The sequence below is a fragment of the Ochotona princeps genome, chromosome 21 (assembly GCF_030435755.1).
Source record: "Ochotona princeps isolate mOchPri1 chromosome 21, mOchPri1.hap1, whole genome shotgun sequence".
In the NCBI taxonomy this organism is placed as follows: domain Eukaryota; kingdom Metazoa; phylum Chordata; class Mammalia; order Lagomorpha; family Ochotonidae; genus Ochotona; species Ochotona princeps.
Genome location: NC_080852.1, coordinates 15,185,820 through 15,208,434, shown reverse-complemented (window position 1 = coordinate 15,208,434; position 22,615 = coordinate 15,185,820). Strand labels below are relative to the sequence as shown.

Sequence of the window (22,615 nt, the reverse complement as noted above, 5' to 3'; positions counted from 1 at the left end):
CTTGCTGATTGAGACGCTCCTAACATTAGCAAATATAACTCAGCACACACTGAAGAATGTTTTTTTCATGCATTAGCATGTTTTTCTTTTTTTTGAAATTTATGTATTTGAGAGGCAGAGAAAGAGCAAGTCAAAGAGAAAGAGAGCAAGCTCCCATGCCTTTGCTCTCCAGAGGCATACAAAAACTGGGGCTGGGCCAAGGCCAAAGTCAGGAGCTGGGAACTCAATCCAGGTCTCCTGTATGGGCGCAAGGCCCAATTGCTTGAGTCATCACTGCTACTTCCCAGGGTCTACACTAACAGGAACACTACAGTCAGGAACTAGAGTCAGGTATAGAACCCAGTCACTCCAACATGCGATGTGGGAATCTTAACTGCTAGGCCGAATGCTTGTCCCTTCAAAGGTTGTGGTAATTGTCTATTGAGGGTGCCTTACGCACTAGGCATGGAACAGTGACCAGAATTGTACAGAGTGGTTGGTAAGGAACTCACAGTTTCTTACTAATAGGTAGACAGCAGGTGGACAAGCACAAAGGAAGTTAGAGCACTTGGTGGAACACTATACAGAGCGAGCTCCCCAGGTTTGCAACAGTAATGGGGATGGCCTGACAAAGGTTTCCAGAGGAAGAGAAATAGGTGAAGGAGGCAGGAGAAATAGAGGTGACGGAATGAAACACTGAGGACATTGGTAACATGCTGTGCCTGGAGCCGCCATGGCTATAAATCACAGAAATTCTCACTAGAAGATACAGAACTAAAACTGTAAAGATGAAGTAGGTTTTCCCAGAAAGCATCAAGTTCCATACAACTGGAGACATGCTGAGCAGACGCACATTTTGGGAACGTCTTTTCCCCTCTGGGCTGAGAAACTGTACTGGATTAAGAGGGCCCAAATCCAGTCCCAGCCTGACTCTCCAGGAGTAGAAGCACAGGCAGGTAGATTTCTATGAAGCTCCCTGTTCAATCACTAGAAAGATGAAAACCACAGTGAGAGACCAATTCACTACCACTTGGTATGCCAAGCCATCAAAATAGCTCTTATTTAAAAACATGGATGACAACCAATGTCAATAATGATACAAATAGAAACCTTTCTACACTACTGATAGGAGTGTCAAAAGCTTTGTCTGCTTCAGAAAGTTATGTGACTCCTATCAAAATCCAAAATGGAATTACAGTATGCCCCAGCCATTGTACTTCCAGTTATAGACTCACAGGTATTGAAAACAGAGACTCAATGATACACTGGGGCATTTCCAAAAGTTTGTAAAAAAAAAAAAAAAATTGAAAGATAAGTTTACTTAGGTGCAAAATAATTTAGAAACCCATGCATACTGCTGCCAGAGTGTGCATTTTTTCCATGAAAACTCTCTGAAGACCCTGTGTATGCACAGATTTTAAAATCCTTTTGTATGAAAAAACCTGTGTTACATTTCTATTTTTTTTTTTTTTTGGAGACTCATTTATTTTTATTAGAAAGGCAGATTCACCGAGAGAATCAGAGACAGAAAAAATCTTCCATCCACTGGTTCGCTCTCCAAGTGGCTGCAATAGTCAGAGCTGAGCTTATCCAAAGCCACGAGCCAGAAGCTTCTTCCAAATCTCCCATGCAGGTACAGGGTCCCAAGGCTCTGGGCCATTCTCCACTGCTTTCTCAGGCCTCAAGTAGGGAGCTGGATGGGAAGTGGAGCAGCTAGGGCACAAACTGGCACCAATATGGGATCCTGGCGACAAGGCGAGGATTTAGCCACTGGGTCACCACACCAGGCCCTGCACTTTCATTTTCTACCAGCCTTTTAGCTTCATTGTGCTTGCACACCTTACTCATAGTTCCATTATTTACAATAGTCAAAAGGTGGGAGCAATTAAAATATCTCCCAGTGGGTAAACACAATATCACAAATACATGCAATGCAATGCAACCCAGTCTTCAAAAAGGGAATTCTAATATATGGTAGAACACGTTTAAACCTTAAAAATGTCATTCCAAATGAAATGTAGAGACACAAAAGCTCAACTGTTGCCTGAGTCAGCCTGTCTGAAGCATCTAAAACAGGCGACTAATAGATTACAGAAGACAGGGGCAAGAGGAATGGGGAGTTAGTGTTAAAGTTACACGCTTTCTAATTGGGACAAGAAAAAGACTTAGAAATAAATACTGATTGTACAACAATGTTGTTGAATTAATGCCCCTGAATTAAGCATTCAAAATACTAAGGTTTCAGCGCTTAGCCTAGCCATTAAGATGTCAGTAAAGAAATCTGTGCCCAGGGGCCAGTGCCATGGCATAGCAGGTTAAGTTTATACCTGCAAAGCCTGCATCCTCTGTGAGTAACAATTCACATCTGCTCTACTTCCAATCTCACTCCCTGCTAATGTGCCCGGGAAAGCAGCTGAGGATGGCCCATGTGCTTGGGCTCCTATACCCATATGGGAGACATGAAAAAAGCTTCTAGATCATGACTTCAGACCAAGCCAGCACCAGCTTTGCAGCCATTTGGAGAATACACCAGGAAAAGGAAGACTCATTCATTCTCATTCTCTTTCTCTTTCTCCCCAGCTTCTCACCCCTGCTTTCTGAAACTCTGCCTTCCAAACAAAAACAAATAATTGATTTTTAAAGTCTACATTCCTATTAGAGCATCTGGGTTTCCGGGTTTAATTCTAGCAATTGCTTGTGCCTGGCAACACCAATCCCTGGCAGGTAGCAGTGATGGCTGAAACAATTGAGTTCCTGCCAGCCACACAGAAGGCATGGACTAAGTTCCCAGATCCCTGTCCAGGCTAGCCATGCACATCTGGGGGACGGAATGGGGCCCCTTTCCTTCTCTAATAAATAACTAAGTAGTAGATTTTATGTTACACATATAGGTGTACTTTTAAAAAATCATGGAAAATAAAATTAAAAATAAGTTGACTTGATACATGCTTTTGAAATTCATGCAGTTTTCAAAAGAGTAAATTTTCTTGAAATTTGGGAAAACCTCCTCATATGCATGGGTTCCATTTTTTTTTAACCAAAATAAAAGTCAACTTATTTTTAAATTTCATTTTTAATGCAAAATTTTCAGTATGCTATTTTGCCACAATTTCAAGAAAAGGACAAAAGCTCTTTTCCTGATTTTGAAACAGTCAACATAGTAACTGTAAGGAATGACCAAACTAAATCATACAGTTCGAGAAGTTTCAGAGGACAAAAAAGCCGTTAGTTCAGCCAGGCAGATATCTGTCTCTTAAGTTAAAACAAACACCAATGGAAACCTTTGGGATTTTGCTACTTGTGAGCAGAGATAAACTCCCATGCCTTCTGGTATCTACCGGAAATAATAAAAGGCCTCGCTGAGACAAAAAGAGTGAAATCCAAGGTTTTCCTCAAGAGAGGGTAGCAGACAAGCAATATTTCAGATCCTGTTGCCCACTTCAGTGCATCACTTAAAGCCAAGTTCATTTCTTAGCATTAAACTACCAAAGCCAACTGATAGTATCCTCCCTCCGGTAGTCATGGAAACATCATATGTGCATTTGTACCTTGAATCTTCAGATTTACATCAATGTACAGAAGACAGAGAAGCAGAAACGTGAACACAGGCAGGTGTCTTAGCCTATGTTCCCCACAAAGTGGAGCCTGCAACAAAGACTTGGCTGCAGGTAGGTTGACTTGGGACATGATTGTATGGGACAGTGGATAGGGAGCAGATGGAATGAAGAAGGAAGAACCGAAAGTCCAGACCCAGAACTGTCAGTTGAACACTTTGATGCCCAATGGATAAATCCATAGGGCATTTTGGGAGGCCACAATACTGTCCAACTAGGAAGTATTTATCCAGCAGTGCAGTTCCTGATTGCTAAGGGTGACTTTTGGCAATCAACCACTTGCTTCCCGGATTTGGGTTGAAAGTTTGAGAAGTCAGGAAGGATTCAGGGCCAGAAGCTAGAGGTGAGAGGCCCAGCTCCAGGACCTAAGGGGCAGTAACATCAGGCTGGCCCCACCAGAAGCTGTTTTAAAACCCGAATTGACTTCACTGGCATAGCAGCAGATGCTGCATGAAGCAGTGTGCAAGAGGGACCTGGTGTAGTAAGAATTGGTCCTTCAGCTCTAAGCACATCCGTCACTTCTACAGGGAGCCAGCATCTGCTCTGGGACACTCCAAATGTTCTTCACAAAACACCAGCTTGGTTTACAGCCTGATCAAGGAGGAAAGGACAGAAATTTGGTTGCATTGCTTGTAAGAGAGTAGGCACTGTTTGTGTGATTTTTAACTTCGGCCTCTATAAATTGTAACAGATTATTTTCTCCTTCCATTATTATCTAAGGTGGAATCCTTTTCCCAGAATTTTTGCTCATTTCTAAAATCAGAAATACTCATTTACCCCCAGGTGGCTGCAAACTTCAGCTCAATAGTTCTCAAAGGGTGTTTCTCAACTAGCGGCATCAACATTACTTGGGAATCCACTGGAAATTAAAATTCTCGGGCCCTACCTCAAACTTCCTGAATCAGAAACTGTGGGGGTACAGCTAGCAATCAACTTTAATGAGCCCCCGAGGTGACTCTGATGCACACACAAGTTGGGGAACGACTATTTAAAAATCTTAATGAACCAGTTACATGCTCTCAACCAGGATTTTACAATCTCTCATTAGACCAAAGAGCATGAAATCACGAATTGGTCTACATTTCAATACTGGCAAATACTGAATACACTCGCATAACTTTCACCATGCTGCCATACTCAATTGCCACAAAGAAGATGGCTCTTGGCTGTTTTGAAGGCCAGGTTCAAAACACAGAGTCAGCTGGGCCAGACTCAAAAGGCTCTAAAGCAGAATCCTTTTTTGACTCCTCCAGTAGCTTCTGGCACTGTTTGGCTAGTGAGGACAGAGCATCAGTATCTGCCTTGTTTTCACATAGCATTTCTCAGGGCCTCTCTGCATCTCTCTCTTCCTCCTTTCTTTTTCTTATTTAACAAGTCATTGGCTTTAGAACCCATGTTAAATTCAGGATGATCTCTGACTAATTACATTTGCAATGACACTCCCCTCCGCCCCCTGCAAAGGCGCATTCACAGCACTTTGGGGTTGCACATTAACACATATCTTTAAAAAAATTTATTTATTTTTACCACAAAGTCAGATATACATAGAGGAGGAGAGACACAGAGGAAGATCTTCCATCCAATGATTCACTCCCCACATGAACACAATGGCTGAAGCTCAGCTGATCCAAAGTCAGGAGCCCGGAGCCTCTTCAGGTCTCCCACACCGGTGTAGGGTCCCAAGGCTTTGGGCCATCCTCATCTGCTTTCCCAGACCACAAGCAGGGAGCTGGATGGGAAGCTGGGTCACAGGGACACAAACTGGTGCCCATATGGGATCCCAGTGCATTCAACGTGAGGACTTTAGCCGCTAGGCTACCATGCTGGGCCAGAGACATACCATTTGATACACAAAAATCCAACTTCCCTACAATGTCCAACACACTGGCTTCCAACATCCTTCGAAATTATAAGCAAACATGACATACACCTTTGGCTTTTTCCCCCTCCACAGTCAACAGGCCAACAGAATCACATGTCACCAAGATGTTTGTTCACCAGTTTGGTGTGCCATCCTCATCACCCCACATAGATGCTCCTAAGAGCAGCAACCTTTTACCACTCATTTGAGTATCCCTTTGTTCCCAAAAGGCATGGTAGTTAATTACACCCAAATGCTAGGTTGCTCCATGTACTATCTGCTCCTGTGATGCTGCAAGGCACAACCAATGGCTCCAACACTCATGGCCCTGGGCACCCACGACCTCTGCCCCAGAGCAAAAGCTGCTGATGTGCTGTGTATCCCAGGCTCAGCTGCTCCTGCCGGTCTCAATGTTGGTTGCCTCTCTCTTCCCCTTGTCTGGCTGCAGCAGAGGGCAAGAAAACGGTCTCTTCTCTGTATATCACCCCCGCATGGCTACTGGCCCTCTCCATTTGTGTTTAAATCTGTGAACGTTCCATGTGCTCCCACTGAGTCATTTTCTTATTTCTAATGCACACAACGTCACCTTGCTGTAAAGTTCCAAGGGGCACCCTTCATTACTGCAGTCTCTGACAGGGGTGCCCATCTGAGCCATAGACATCCATGGCCCAACACAGCCAGAGAAGCTCTTCCACTTCTGGGACCTTTCCACACCTCTTGGCCTAGCTCACCTCCAATCTGTGAAGGAAGCTCACACTTCCCTCAAACAGCGACTTAGGTTCAAGCCAATAAGAAACAGGATCACCTGCTCCCTTTGGGGGAAGCTCCATTCTACATTCAGGGACGTACGTGGTCCAACTCCACTGTCCCAGAGCATACTTTTTAAGAGGCCTCAAACTAAATGTTATTCCATCTTACCCACGCTATCCTTGTTTTATAATCAGAAAGAGACTTTTTGTAGGCATCAGGCATTACAGTGTTGGCAACAAAGATAGTTTGCTTAAAAAAGGAAAGTAAACTTACTCTTGTCCTTGCCAAGTATCAATCAAAAGACGCCATCTGGAAATGGTATAAATAAGGATTGGCCCCCAGCACTGGCCAACTTTGCATCTCCCTGGGGCTCACAGATGGGCTGCCACATGGCCCACATCCAGAGGCTTGGTGATTTGGTCCTTGTTCTCTCCCAGATAGTCCCTGTTGGAAGAGAGTGAGAAAAAACAATATGGTGTTTCATTGGAAGACAAATGGAGAGTTGTCTTGTTTGTAATTCAAAGAGCGCACGCATAGACCTCCTCTTCCACATCTCCCATCCTACTCTCAGTTGAGCCAGCTACCAGGAGGAAAAGCTGGTCGATGAATGCCATCTGAAAAAGAAACGGCTGAACCAGAATGAGGACAGGAAGCAACTGGAGCCAGCCAAGCAGAGCTGTTTTGTTTCTCTGAGTCTAGCTGGGCATCACTCATCTCTCTCCCCCTCTCGGTTAAGGAGAGCTTCTCTGTGTCTCTCCCATGTACCTTTTCTACTTAGAGCATTTATAGGGCCACAAAATATCCAAGGACACACAGATGATAAGGACACATAGGTGACAAGAACACACACAAATATGGACAATTTGCTTCTAAGCACAGTTCCCTGGGAGGCCTCAGCTCCAGACAGAAGCATCCACTTGAATATCAGTAAAATATTCCATCTCCTGGCTAACTCCAGATTGGTGCCTACATTATCCATCTTCATTGATTACACCAAAGGGTTTTATTCTCATCCATTTTTTTTTCTACCTTTCCTTCTCATGTCTTCCCTTCTGATGCCTAATGAAATGGTTCAACTAGACAATAGGATCTCAACTTTTCTGGCTTGCAATGATACAATAGTTTCTCTGGCCTCAATTCTCAATTTTCTTTCCACTCTGAAATCATACAGTAACCCTTTCTTAGGGGATATGCTCCAGATCCCCTAGTTTGATGCCTGAGACCGCAGACTGTACTAAGTTTCTTTATCTATAATAAAGCAAGCATTTCATGCTTTTCTTAAACATGTCCAAATTGCCGAAATTTGGGTGTTTTGGGATCATTACCATAATAAGTTACTGGAATACAAGAACTGTGATACAGGACCCAGTGTGGTGGCCTAGCAGCTAAAGTCCTTGTCTTGAATGCCCAGGATCCTATATGGATGCCGGTTCATGTCCCTGTAGCCCCACTTCCCATACAGTCCCCTGCCTGGATGCCCGGAAAGGCAGTCGAGGACGGCCCAAAGCCTTGGACCCTGCACCCATGTGGGAGACCCAGAAGTAGTTCCGGACTTCCTGGCATTAGATCGGCTGAGCTCCAGCCGCTGCAGCTACTTGGGGAGTGAATCATCGGACAAAAGGTCTTCCTCTCTATCTTTCCTCCTCTCTATATATCTAATTTTGAAATACAAATAAATAAATCTTTTAAAAAAATGACATCGCTGGAAAGGGTGGACGAACCTACTGTATATGGCTTCCAGAGTACGCTTTCTATAAAATGAGTTCCTTTATGCCCCCTCATTAAGAAAACTAGAGGATCCTCATGTCTACAAAACTGAGTTCAAACTCCTTTGCCTGCCATGCAAGTCCTTCTATTTGCTCACTTCCATCTCCTGGCCCCTAGGCTCCTAGCCACACTCACGGTATGATATTTCCTGAACACTTCACATTATTGCATGTTGGGTTCGTTTCCCCATCCCACTGTCCTGCTGAACTGTGCATCCTATAGAAGCAAACTTACGTGGACTGTACAAGGACAAAGTTACCTTTCAATCTATCTGGTGTCTTCTGCAATGGCTGATAGGAGATAAAATGACTTTTTGTTAAGAATGTTTATTGAGCACCTGCTGTATGTGTCAGGTGCTCCTCTCAAAGATATAAAAATTTTAAAAACACTCCTGAAACACTCTCCAGGGATGAATGGGTCATGTCCTCTTTGGCTCACAGCCTCCTCACTTCACGGTAATTCACTCAAGGCACCAAAGTGTTGTATTGATGGCTGCTTATTCATACAATCACATGGACCTTATTCTCATAAGTTTGTTTCTAAGAAATAGTAGATACGGGGCTGGTACATTTTGCACAGCAAACTAATCCTCCACCGGTTACTGTCCTGGCTGTTCCACTCTTATCTAGCTCTCTGTTTATGGCCTGGGAAAGCAACAGAAGATGGTCCGGGTCCTTGGAACGCTAAGCCCATGTGGGAGACCTAGAAGCAGATCCTGGCTCCCAGTTTCAGACCAGCTCAGCTCTGGCTATTGCACCCACTTGGGGAGTGAACCAGCAGATAGACGACCTTCTCTTTCTCTCTGTAAAATCTGCCTTTTAAATAAAAAAACAAAACAAATACATTAAAAAAGAGCAAAAAGTGGCACATAAACGAAATTCTAACGAAACTGTCATACAACACAAACCTAGTAAATATTTTTGGTGGACTTGTAATAATACCTTAAATAGATCTGTTTGGCAGATACACACAATCCCTGAAAAGCCACTTCTCTAAACTCTGTAGTTACTCTGTGTGTGTGTGTGTGTGTGTGTGTGTGTGTGTGTGTGTGTACAATCCCCAAAAACAGGTGGACATAGTAACACTATTTTCTGTGCATGCGGCAGGCTCTGGGGCAGATTAAGGTCTGAGATTACAGGTGCTGCTGAAAGCGGAAACTTTACCATACTAGGTTTTATTCTTGGCTACTTACCTACTAACTCATTGCCCTTCGTGATGGCAGACGATGGATGCAAGGCAGTCTGAATCTATTTTCGGTCAGTTTCTTCCTTATGGAGCAGTCTTACAGAAGGGAGTGAGAGGAGAAATAACCCCAATGTCAATAGGAGCAATGGAACTGCTCAACATGTGCAAAATATAGATGATTCCCTTTATTTCACTCCATCGAGCAGGATCCATCTAGAAATTCACAATGCCTACTGCTCAGAGGTTACCTCATTAGTGCAATCATCTAAGAAGGTTAAAAAAAATATATGCGGGCCTGGCACAGTAGCCTAGCAGCTGAAGTTCTTGCCTTTTCATGCCAAGATTCCATAGGGGCACTGGTTTGAGTCCTAGTGGCTCCACTTCCCATCCAGCTCCCTGCTTGTGGCCTGGAAAAGCAGACGAGGATGGCCCAAAGCCTTGGGACCCTGCACCTGCGTGGGAGACCATGAAGAGGCTCCGGGCTTCTGGCTTCTGATTGGCTCAGCTCCAACCGCTGTAGCTGCTTGGAATGTGAATCAACAGATGGAAGATCTTCCTCTCTGTCTCTCCTCCTCTCTGTATATCTGATTTTCCAATAAAAATACAAAATAAATCTTTAAAAAACAATTTAAAAATATGCATGACCCAATCTTCCTATCAGCCCCCCCTCCCCCGCTACCATCATTTTGTAGACAAATACCCATTCTGAGGATGGAAGGAGGCATGTCCTATCCAAACTTGTCCATGCTCAGGCTTGGGAACTGCAGAAGCATTCCGCTTCTTCTCCTTCCCTCTTCACCATGGGTCTCGCTGACACATATGTTCGCCTGCACTCGGAGTTCAGTGCTCGCCATTGTACACACACTTTTGCTCTGCGGAGGGCGGTATGAAAGCGCCTTCCCTAGAACTGTCCGCACTTTGGATGTAGGAATTGTCCCTGCTGGTACCAAGATAGCAGCTAAAAGGAAGCAGCAGCTTTTGATGCGCCTAGGAAGTCACAGGCACAGGTTTAAGGTCAGCCAGGAGACAGGAAATAGAGAAAGCAGGGGCTTGGGAAAGAAGCAACTAAGATTTGGAGGTACTCCATGTCCCTGCTCACGGGGGAACTCTTTCTTTCCAAACTTCTCTGATGACTTGTTCCTTGCATGGCATTCTACTGCTCACTCTGAGGATCTTAGGTGCAGGTGTCAGTACCCGAAATTGCCATCCTGTGCCCCTGGATGGCCACGGCTTGGCCTCAGCCTTAAAAAGAAGATTTACTCACAAGACTGGTGTATGGCATTAGTTGGCAGAACAGAAAGGTGAACAGAGAAAAACTATATAATTGGCATCGTGAAGACGTCTCTCATGAGGATACATGTTCTGAGTGACAGACCTCTCATGGGCAAACTTGGGCCTACTCAAAGACACTGGTGAGCCACTAAAGAGGTTACAAAGGTGGAGCTGGATGCTGGCAATTCTCTTTCTGCCCTGATCCTTATGTACAGTCACCTTGCACTTACAGCTGATTCATGAACTTCCCACCCCCACACCCATCTGAGTTCTTTGACAGGAAGCACTAGCAGGAAGAGTGGTGGGGAGACATAAGCAGCTGTTGCTGGCCTGGCTGCTCACGAATCACTCGGATGCTACTCTGTGTGGCAATCTGAGGCATCAAAGGTAGGGGAAACAAACTTTGACTCCTTCAACCAGTTCAGTGCAGACTACCATCAGGACCACAGGGATCTTCTCCTGGGAGATTGGGCCTATTTTGCAAATACATTTCCTTGCGAGTTCCTGGCCGAGGATGTTTGACATGCAATAGATCTGCAGCCATCTCCTAAGTCACAAACCCCAGCAACAGCAGGAAACAAACCCAACAGTAGATCAAGAGATGGCCACAGAGAGAAACAGCCTTTCTCAACAGTGAAATTGGGCAAGAGAGAGGTTAGGAGTCACGTGTTCAGTTCCAACAAGAGCTGGGAAGGTGGGAAGCTCTAAGGAGAAGCCATAGAAAGGAGAGCAAGGCCAGCAGGTTTGCAGCCAAGGGATCCAAGCATGAAGGGTTTGTTGAGACGATATACTGCCATGTGCTAGTTTTTAGGCCAGATAACTAGAGAGCACAACAGTTTGGTTTTTATAGGCCAAAATCTGGCTTTCAAAAAAGACATGCAAGAAAAGAAAAGCAGGCCTCCACGAAGGGATATTTGTCTGACTTATTCATTGCGTTGTCCTCAATGCGAGAATAATGCACACAACTGGTCTCAACAAACATCTGCAAAATAAATATGTTGCCCAATGACTCCAACCTCTCCTTTCCTATGATATCAAGTCTTTAAAGATGGGGGCTTAATGTGACCAAGTGCTCAAGGGAATCTACATAATATTTATACAATACAATGATTTCACTAGGTTCCTTCATTCTTTTTGTTCAACAATTTTCTGGGTACCTACTGTGTACAGACACTTAGCTGAGCACACGTGAACACCATGTTGAGCAAAACAGATGCTCACCTGCTTGGAGCTTGCAGTCTTCCAGACTGTAGTTCTCCAAGGTCATCATCATGGTCTCAGGCTTCAACTAATGGGTCACCGGAACTAAATCAAAGGAAGCAATCAAACCTCCAAACACAAAACTCCATCCAAAGCAACTGGCTATTGAGGCTTTCAAAACTTCTGGCCTCCAGATGAAATGTGTGAGTAGATGCTGAAAGTTAGGAAGGACTCAGAAGTCATTGGGGATTGGCCTCATGGATTAGTTACAACCATTTCTTTATTGAAGTTCTCTCTGCATAGCTTCTTTTACACAGTCACTCATGGATTCTGTGGGCCTTCTCTTTAGGAACTCGCCTCTGAACATGTAGTACCCAGGTCACCATAGCCTGGGATAATGTTGGCAAGTGTCTAGGACATGTATATGATGATGCCTCACTTTCCCTCACAGTTACAAAATCTACCTCAATTGCAAGGGCACTGCTAAGTGAGCAGCATCGGGTGGTGGAGGGAGCAGAACACACAGATATTTGAAGGGTTTTAACTGTCAACCACGAGCATGCTCCCCATAAATCTTCCTCAGACTTTCATTCTGCTGAATTGAGAAACAACCTCCAAACAGTTGAAGGAGAAGATTTGTGGGATAGATTTTACAAATAAGCACACTGATTCCTTTTGTCTGACTCTTTATCTAGGACTAAGTTTGAAACAAAAGGAATAAAGTTGCCTTTTCTTTCTAGGTCTGGGGCACTTGCTATTGACTAGTGTCTTCATGGTTCCTAATCCATTTTGTCATGGATCAGGAAATGTATTTCCTCTCATATTGCACATTTTCAGGTGGCAAGGTCTATTTTTTCTCACAGTGATCAAAGAGATAAGAGAAAATTCTAGACTGTGGAACAAGCAAACTAGCTTTAATGTTTCTGAAAACTTTGGGGCTGGAAAATTCCCTACTTTCTGAATGTTTGCCTTTGCAAAGCTTTGTCTGTTGGACTCATAATTTGCAAGAAATATTCAACTATGTTGTATCTGCAATGTTAGACTTATGTTTGTGTTACCAAATGGAAAGCATCAACACCTTTGTTTCTTTTGTGAGTGGGACTTCTAGTAAATTAAGTGCTGTAGCATCTCACTTATTTCTAATTCAGCTGCAGTTTCCTATTACCTGCTAAGTGTGCCTTGATTTAGTCCTTGCATGCTCAGGCACATTTTCCGATAAACAATGGTACTGTAATTAGCACTAGACCCACAGAAGAGATATGGTGAACTATGATAATTTATTCCGCTTGCTAATATAATGTTATTGCTTGGTAGCATTTTCCCAATCCATATGGATTTGATTATTCCTAAATCTTCACTTCTTAGTGATGGCTCTTTCATTATAGTATAAATCATCTGATTATAATTCAATGGCACGAACTCTTGACTTTGCTTTTTGTATTTGGTTGATAATACTTGACATGTTGGTAGCTTCGTTACAGAATCCAAGAGCACTATTACTCCTTGAGACTGGAAGACATGACAAATTTATTTCTATAAAATAAAAATCGCTTTGTAGGAAATTTGGCAATGCAAGACTGAAATCAGACATCATTGCTCAGGGGCTACTGTGCCGGGAGTTCTGCTTTGCAGCAACTTAACCAGGGAAACTACGCCTTTGCTTTGGAAGGAAGGGTGTCGTGGTTCTTGAGTAGGGAACTCACTGAAAGATGTGAAAGGCAAACAGGATATGCCCCGCCTCCCTTACCTTTGGATAAACTGAAGCAGGCCTCAAAACATCATGTGAGCTTGCCCCATGTGTGATGTCCCAGAGGAAGAGGCTTGATAAGACAGCCAAGATCCTTGACCTCAAAGAGTACGGATGCTAAGGGTGGAAAAAAAGGAAATTCAAAATTCCACATGCAGGTGGCAAAGAGGCAGAGTTTCGCCGGAACCCACTGCACAGCTCTCCCTTCCAAATTGCTGGGTCCAATTTTTCATTCTGGAAGAAGCAGGTGCAAGCTGAGACCTGGTGAATGATAACTACTTAGCCAGATGAAGACTGGTGGAATGGAAAAGTGAGGGAGCTGAGTGCTTTGATAGGCTATCAGAGAGGAGAGGCCACATGAGAAATAGCAGGCTGCATCAGTGTAGTTGAATTTTGATTGCACCTGTTCATCATGTTCGCATCCCACCATGCTCTGCAGCAGCTGCAACTTCTGTGTGGATGTGGATGGGTGTGAGTGTGTGATAAGACAGCGAGAAGGTAGCAGGCCTGAGATGTTGCCTACCACAAAGGATTACCACTAGCAGATCTGGGGCCTTGACCATGACAGTAGATCCAGTATCTTTCCCACACTGCCCTCTTACCTCCCATGGGGTCACCAGCTACAAGGAATTCACACAAATCATGTAATCAGAGGAAAACATCCTTTGTACTCCCTATAGCTTGTAAGAAAGAAAGAAAGAAAGAAAGAAAAACTCACCTTGAAACTGAACTTGTATAGCATAAAAGCAGGACCCAAACTCTTGCCTGGCTCCCTTAGCTCCTTGCATGTTCTCTATCAAAAGGAGTTACTGACTTAAGGCAGTGATCCAGCTGGCCCTATAAGGTCTTACAGAAGACTCAAGGTGTCATTTTCTTTTCTATTAGATACCCAGTGTTGTCCTGGGAAGATTTACGTAGAAGAATTCCAGGTCTGGGTGGAACAAAACTGCCACCTTCATGTAACTCCTAGACCAACTGGGGCCTATTTAGCCATCATAAGTTCCCTAAAGAACATGGCATGACTGACCAATCAAAGGAAGCTCAAGAGCCCCAACTTACCAATCAGGAACTTGGACACTGGCTGATCATGCACCTTGACTCCAACTTCAACCTGTAAGAACCTTCACCCCAACTCCTTCAGGAGCCTGGGAGCTAACCTGGCCCCTTGCTTTGTGTTCTGACACAAATACTACTTTTATCCATCACCTTATGTCAGTGATCAGCTTTCTGCCTGTGGGGTAAACAGATACCAAGTTGGCCACAGCCAGTGGGGGAAGGGGACATTCTACAGCAATGCCTCCAATTAGTTTGGGGTGTTGTTTGACAATGGCCCAGTATCAGAGACAACACAGTTCTGAGAAAAAGTACTGAGCAAAACAAAGACCAAAAAAAAAAAAAACAGGACAAAGTATCGAATTTGATTTACATAATGAAGAGCAGATGAGGGAAACCAGAAACTGTGACAAGAAAGCCTCTGCACTGAGTTTGGGGCGGAAATTAAGAGAAGGACCAGAACCTGAGATGATAGCTGGCCATCTGCAGAACAGACAAGGACTGCAATGGGGAGAGATTTCTTAGGGTGTCTGTGTGTGTGAAGGATTCACCTGCTCTGTTAGTAATTCTTTGAGAGGTCACACAGATTTGAAATGCTAAGTACAGATCTTAACCACTTTTGAGTTCCTGAATGGCACACTTAGCTAGGCCTGTTTGGACAGGGGAAGGGTTGTAGAAACTTTCCTATGATGACTTTTTTTGGAAAAAAAAAAAAACAAACAACAACAGAAAATCATCCCAGCTCATCTCCTTGGGTTGTTACTAGGCTAATTCTTACCAGAGATACATTCTGGGCTACTTGCCCAGTCCATGTCTTTGTCCACCTGTAAGCTGTTCTCTCCTTCCTGAGAACCAGCTCTCTGCTCCCACTTCAGCCCCTAGAAGTCCATCTCTGATCCTCCGCTATTTGCTAGCATCAGGAATGAGCACTTGATCTCAATAGGGCCACTCGGACCATCTTTCAGGAAGACGAGATTAACGAGGGAGATGGTAGCACGAGGAAAACCACAGATGTCCTTGAGCTTCCTGATCCCCCTTCCCCAGGCTGTTGAAGCTGATTAACAAAGAGATGATTAAACAAAATGAAAGAGTTCTGGGCTGCTCCGCTTTCCATCCACCTCCCTGCTAACAGCCTGGGAAAGGGCCAAGGATGGCCCAAGGCCGTTGGGTGCCTGCACCTCTATGGAGACCTGCAGCTTTCGCTCATCACAGCCATTTGGGGAGTGAACCAGAGGACAGAAGCTTTCTTTCTTTGTCTTTCTCCAACTCTGCCTTTCAAGCTAAAAAAAAAAAAAAAAATCAATAAAAAGAAAATGAAAGGGAAATGGAACCTGAAAAAGGGAAACTGGGAAGCTGGAAACTTAAGTTCTTGATGCTTTAAAACACACACACATACAGTCAAGGAGAAAGAAGGAGAGGGAGTGGAAGTGGGACAAAGAGAGGGGATGGGGGAGAAGGGGGCATTCATGGAAAGCTCTCTCTCGCGTTGGCTCACCCCCAAGCTACCAGACAAAAACCAGGAGCTGGGAATGCAGTTCAGGACCGCTGTGTGGGAAGCAGAGGACCCCGTGTCAGCCATTACGTGCCCCCGAGCATGCACGTGAGCGGGAACTAGAAGCAGAACCTGGGCTAGAACCCTGACACTCTGTAAGGGATACCAGCATGTAATATGGCTTCATAACCTGCATCCTCCTCTAGGTGGTTTTCTTAATCAGGGTTCCCACATCATGCTCCCTATCTTTCAAACAAACTCTCTCCTCACCCTTACTAGATTGAAGTAAACGCTGATTATAGAAGATCCAAACAACCTAGCCTAAGGCGGTTGCCCTTTATGGCCATATGGCACTTATTCTAGTACTTCTGCCCCATCTGTTTGCTAACTGTGGTGCATTAAGGGCCAAAAGCTGCATATTGACACTGCTGATTTGCCTCTAGCCAATCTAGCAGTGAAAACAAGCACCCACCAATAGTGGCTGAGAAAACTAAACCATCACATTGGTTTCTGCTGGACGCATTTGCATCATTAAATAGCTTAACCACTTCTCCATAAACTTCAGCCTGCATTTACTTTTGCTTAGTTAGCTACTACAACTACGGACAGGTTTTTTCCTTCTTGGACTCACTTCTGGACCTGTCTCATGCACAATTAGCTGCAATTGGAATTTAGGCTGGTATGAGGATTCCAGAAGCATCGATGATTCCAACTCCAGTCCAAAAGGAACTGAGTGTCTGATTGGCACCAGGGGCAGGGGAGACGCAGACCCTTCCATCCTGAAACTGCACAGCACAAGCTGGGCTGTCCTTCAAACACAGGGGTTCCCAGGAGATGAAGGACTTCTGAGGTTGAGACACTCAAGCCTGCTTTTCCCAAAAGCTCCCTGGTTGCTCTGAAAAATGCATTTCCCAGTTCCTGCTAGAGACCTGCTAACTTAGACCCTGCACAGATGAGGTCAGGGACTCTGAACTTGAGAGACTCCACTGACATTCTGATGTATGAAAGCCAAGAGCAGCAATTCCGATAACCCACAAGAACCTCACCCTCTTTTGTAATGCGTTTAGATGCTATTTACCAATAGACACCTTCAAGTCCCACAGAGCACACTCCTTTGTCAAAGATGATCAATGCTAGGAAAAAAAAGTAGAAGGGGGTACCCAGCCCAAACTCACACAAACTGCCTGGTGAACCCCAGGATCACATCTCAATGGGCAATTGCTAGATTCCCTTGAAGCAGATGGAAGATTCGTATTCTGTTTTCATTTGTTTGTTTTCCCAGGGACTAGGAAGCAAAGAAATATGCTGAGGCAAAATTTCCTTGCTCGTGTCTGTAACCCAGACGCCATCAAACGCCATCAACAGCGCTAGGGTGGACCTCGATGCACAGTTCTGCAAGAATCCCCAAGACCTTCTCAGCCGGACCTCTAGGGGAAGCCCCCAGAGCTTCCTCTAAGTTTTTAACAAGCCCGCAGGCATACAGGCCTTCTTCCTCCAACATCCCAATGTCTACTCCACGAGCAGAGAGGAATGGCATCTAGGTGCTGCCACACTTTCTCTTCGGATAGGACTAATAAACAACAGGAATACTAACAAGAATGGCACCTGCTAATGTGGAAATCCTATAACGGCAGGACGATCCCAGCAGTAAATCCTCACAACCCGGTCATGAGGCTTCCACTATTATTCCAGCTGATACTTTAAAAATCAGGGCAGAGCCAGAGAGCGAGCGAGCGAGCGAGAGAGATGACACAGTCCATTTCCACTGAGAGAAGAGGATACACAACCCATTCCCACCACAAGTTGGACACGGCTGAGAAGGGATTGAAAACGCTCAGGGAAAACAGGAAAATGAAGCAAAGGGTGTACAGCTGGTCTCGAGACTTCATTCTGCCATTTTAATTTGGGTTGCGGGGGACACCTGTTAAGAACCATGGCCGCATGTTGTTAACAGCACAGGGAGCTATGGCGTGGGGGCACTGAGGGAACAAAATAGAAGAGAAACGTGAGTACCTGTGAGGCGGAAGCTGGAAACCGTTGGGAGCACCTCCAAGGCTGTTTGGGGGAGTAGGGGTCCTGGAGACAAGCTCTTCTGGGTCGGTTCAGAGCTTGCAGCTCCGGTCCTCCTTCGCTCGGGATCCTGCTCCGGCTCCGACTTACACTTCCTCATCTCCCTTAACCGTGATCCTCTGGGCTTGTCTCCACCCACAGGCTCCGCCCTATACCATGGGCGTTCTTTCGCCTTAAGCTCCCACCACCAATTGTCTCTCCCAAGTTCCTAGTTCATATTTTTCTTTGTGTATTGTGCTCCTTTAGGCGACACATATGCTAAAATTAAAGATTTGTGTATTTATTTGATGGGTGTGTAGACAGAGAAAATCTGTCATGTTATTTACTCCTCAAATGGTTACAACGGCCAGGGCTGGGCCGGGCCAAAGCCAGAGGCAGGAATTCCATCCTGGTCTGCCACTCTGGGGCAGGTTGTATGTTCCTTTAAAGGCCTTGTCTTCTTGGTGCGTTGTTACATTTTAAGGACTTAGACCAGCGCCTGGCACAGGGGAGTCCTCAATAAATACTTGCAGAATGAATGAATACATGGCATTCAGCAACTCCCCACTTCCAGACACCAGAAAACGGACCTTGCATGCTGGCTTGGCCCCAGCCGATGTGAATACCACCCTAACCAGAACACAACCGTGGGGGCAGCTTTCCTGACAAACCCCTTATTATTTATTTAAAAGCACATACTAAATATTTTGAGGTCATAAGCTGGTTTCAGTTCTTGTTAATAACTAGAAATTAACTATGTGGCCTGGAGAGAATTCAGTTTCCAGAATCTTCAGGAAATGGATTTTAAGAAGGCCTGCAACTGATGGTTCGCCACCAGGGGAGGTTTTGCCACCAGGGGAGGGTTTGCCCTCAGGGGACATTTGGTGATGTGCAGAGACTTTTTAATTGTGGTAAATTAAACAAAAATCTACTGTGTTAGCTGTTATGAAGTGAACAGTCTGGGGGGGTGTTCAGTCATACTATTCTGCACCCCATATCTAGAAATTTTTATCTTACAAAATGGAAATTCAATATCCAATAAAATAACTTTCCCTTTTCCTCTTCCCTTAATAAAAGAACCACTCCTTTTATTTCCCTTCTCAATTTGATTCTAAATCCCCCATACAAGCAGAATCACAGTGTTTGTATGACTTGTTTAGCATACTGTTCTCAAGGTTCATTCCTGCCGGAACACGTATCACAATGTCTTTCTTTTGTAATGTCGTGTGTCCATAAGATATCATCTTGTTTATCCCCGCATCCACCAATGAACGTTTGGGTTGTTTCCATCTTTTGGTTGTTGTATGAATAATGCTTTTAAGAACACAGAGGTTCAAAAACCCGAATCTCTGCTTTCAGATATTTGAGGTCGGAACTGCTAAATGCTATGATGATGCTATTTTTTTTTTTTTCATTTTCTCAGGAATCATCCAGGGGGTTAGTCATTGCATGGCCCCACCAACAGTGCATAGGGGTTCTAAGTTTTCCACAACCTCCCCAACATTGGTAACTTTATGTTCTGTTAACAGTATAAAAGTGCTTTATTTTGGTACAGTTTTGAAATGCATGCCTAGTTTTTCTCAACATGCCTTCTCCATAACCCTTTGGAAGATCCCTCTTATGCATGGATATCACAATCTTTTTCACACCACAATAAAAACTCATTTTTAAAATTCTAGTGTCCACAAACCTTTGGAGGGAACTTCCTCAGGAATACACAGGGACAATTTTCAGATGAACCAACTGACATTGAATGGATTAAGACTACCCATGGTGCTAAACATCCTATGATTCAAGATAGTCTCTAAAAGCAAGAATTCACTGGCAGAGCGTGTTGATAGTACCAAGGATTTTGATAGAAGACCCATTCAACCCAGCATGTTAATAGAAAACCTCATTCTAACAATCAGGAATAAAACGCATTCCTGGAAATGCACAAAAGGCCCTGGTCACCCTGAAACGAGCTGGAAAATGAGGGAGAATTGAGGAGAATGGCAACCTTTCTTTTATTCAAATTTTATTGGAAGTTTACAAATGTATTACAGACATCAGTAAAACATCATATCCATTTTACAGGGCACAGGTCTCAAGCAAAGTGTTGGGAACAGTCTCTGGCAGAGCGCACACCCAGGCCCACGGCAGGCCTTCCTCACATCGCTTGACACTCGACACAGAACATGGACTCTGGCCTACCTCAGGCTCCTTGAGATTTCCTTTATAGCCTTACCGCTAGAGCAGGAGCGGGGCAAAGCACTCCTGTGTGGCACAGAATGAGGGAATACCGTCCTCAGGTGCCAGAGAAAATGGCGGACTCAAAAGGACTTAGAAAGTGAAATCAAGGTCCATGTGAGAATCTTACTATGTAATCATGGAAATCAATCAGATAGGCTTGAGAATGCACTTTATCAGTGACTCTCTCAAAGACTGAGACAAGCTTTGTCAGCCACCTACTGAACATCAATGGCCAAATGCCCAGAAGGTTCAAGGGCTAGCTCAGCAAACTCCCAGGACAGAACAGGGCGCTGCTTCCTATCCTGTGGATGCATCATGTCTAAATTCACAGAAGTGTTTTTCTAACATGACGTGACTTTCTCCTCCACATTTTTATTCCCTTGAGAAAAGCGAGTTTGGTCAGCAGGAAGTAAGCTTATAAAATAGACTAGTTCCCAACAGTGAGTCATGTTTTATGGGACTCTGGTGTTGACTGGGCTGCTATGAGCAAATGGAAAAAGAATCCAATTCTTTCTTGAGCTTAACCTCAAGGACCACATCCACATGGTTACACCAGTGAGCTCTGAGGGTCTGCAGAGACCCCAGAGGCAAACACCACTGGAGACAAGATCCCTTCAGTTCCACTTCCCTTGGATTGGTTGAAAGATAAGTACCTGTAAAGGCAGCCATCTGAAATTGCCTTCAACACTAGCAGCGGAGGCTGGCTGTTAAGTCCTGCGTGTGATTGTGGCATTCAGGGCCTGTTTCAAAGCCCTGAAGGTGCTCCGCAGGTTGATTTCAGCAACTCTTCTGACATGAAGAAAGCTGGTACAATGTTCCATATTCCTTTGTCAAGGTCGGATCCTCCTTCCTTCTCAGGGTGTCAGAATCTGCTCTGTGAAAGACCCCCCAACCCCAGAGCACTTACTCCGGGAACTTAAAATCGCATGTGCTAGTTCTTACTTTAAGGTAGGGATGAGACGAAAAAGATGGATCCATATTTCCACTTTGCAAAATAAACAGAAGGCAGATGATATCAATTGATAAAGAACATGAGTATGAAAAAGGAGGCCAAAGAGATGTGCCTTCATTGAGCCCAGGAAATCAGCTTCCATTGTCCTGTCCACCATCCACCATTTTGGGGTGGGAGTGGGGCTCAGAGGAATGGGGAATCTGAATTATTTATAAACGTTTCCTAAATGTCAGGTATATTGTTTTCTTTCCATGACAAGAGGGCCTAGGGTGGAAGGACCATTAAGAGCCAGTTCACAAATAAGATTTCTTAGTAAGATCAGTTCTAATCAACCAACTGGTTGTAGCTGGTTGGAGCACCACAATGGTTTATGAGGCTGTACCCTTACTTTCTGGGAAAGCCTGCAATGGAGACAAGGTAGGCAGTGCTGTATTTCTTACTACTATTCCCCCCTCTGAACTCCACCATGGCTTGTGGTACTCAAGAGCAGAAAGCTGCTGAAACAGAAGGCAATAGTCCTCACAGGATAGGAGAATCCTGTGGTCAAAGAGGATGAGAACACGCTGCCTCCAGGTACCATGTTAGAAATACAATATTGCTCACGTGTTTGACTGCTTGGGAGTAGATGGGGAGGACTATGGAATACAAAAAGGAAGGTGGGAGAAGATGTCAAACAGCATGAGGACTTCTCCTTAGGATGTGTGAAAAGCCGGGAAGCATGGCTCTTGTTCCCCTCCCCTCGTTCACCTTCACACTTGGTAAAGAGCCCAGAATTCTGCGACAGAAGGAAGAGCCCCAGCATGCCACACTCACGGCCACCAGGCTGCTTAGCAACGTTTTCATAGTAGCAGAAGCAGCATGCATCAGCGGGGCATTCCGGAAACTGCCAAGGACTTAGACTTTTGGGACCTGGGGACAAATTTGGTCTCTTGCCACCGAAATGAGCAGCAACAGAAAATGAATGAACTGTAAAGTCATGGTTTCGTCAGAAGACAAGAAGACCAATATTAGAAGAGGTAGGAAAAAAAATAGTCAAGGCATTACAGAAGTGGAGAATCTGGAAAAAGATCACTCTTCTAAAACCAGTCTGTTAGAGAATAAATAATCACAGAGGAGGCGAGTACAGATCCCGCTCACAAGAGGCTCTGGACCGGTAAGAGGTAATGGTTATGATGGAGGACTCTGGTGAGGATGTTTTAAGTTCTTACCTCAGGGGTCAAATGCCTTGGATTTGGGGACATGGGATTCTGGGATATTACGTGTAAGTTACACCTCACTGCTGGAACTCCCTACACAATGCCCCTCCCCAGAGGGTAGGGACATCCTCTGTTTCTTTACACATTCTGTCATCACTGAAAGGAACCGGCCTCCCTCCAGTACGGGGCCTGGCTGCATGTGGATAGGGAGGAGACACCTGTCGTGGTGCAGCAGAGAGATGGTGGGGAACTCACTAGAAGCCCTG

The 22,615-nt window shown here is 44.7% G+C and overlaps 1 long non-coding RNA gene across 2 annotated transcripts in view; it reads right to left on the bottom strand.

Moving 5' to 3' along the window:
• LOC131482902 (uncharacterized) overlaps positions 1-18,047 on the bottom strand; it is a 77,596-nt gene extending 59,549 nt beyond the window's left edge. For both annotated transcript variants that reach the window (XR_009247398.1, XR_009247399.1), the window contains exons 1-2: positions 17,934-18,047; positions 6,478-6,648 (exon numbers count right to left, since the gene is read on the bottom strand). This is a non-coding gene — a long non-coding RNA (uncharacterized LOC131482902). The remainder of the gene's footprint in view (positions 1-6,477; positions 6,649-17,933) is intronic.
• Between the last annotated feature and the right edge of the window lie 4,568 nt (positions 18,048-22,615).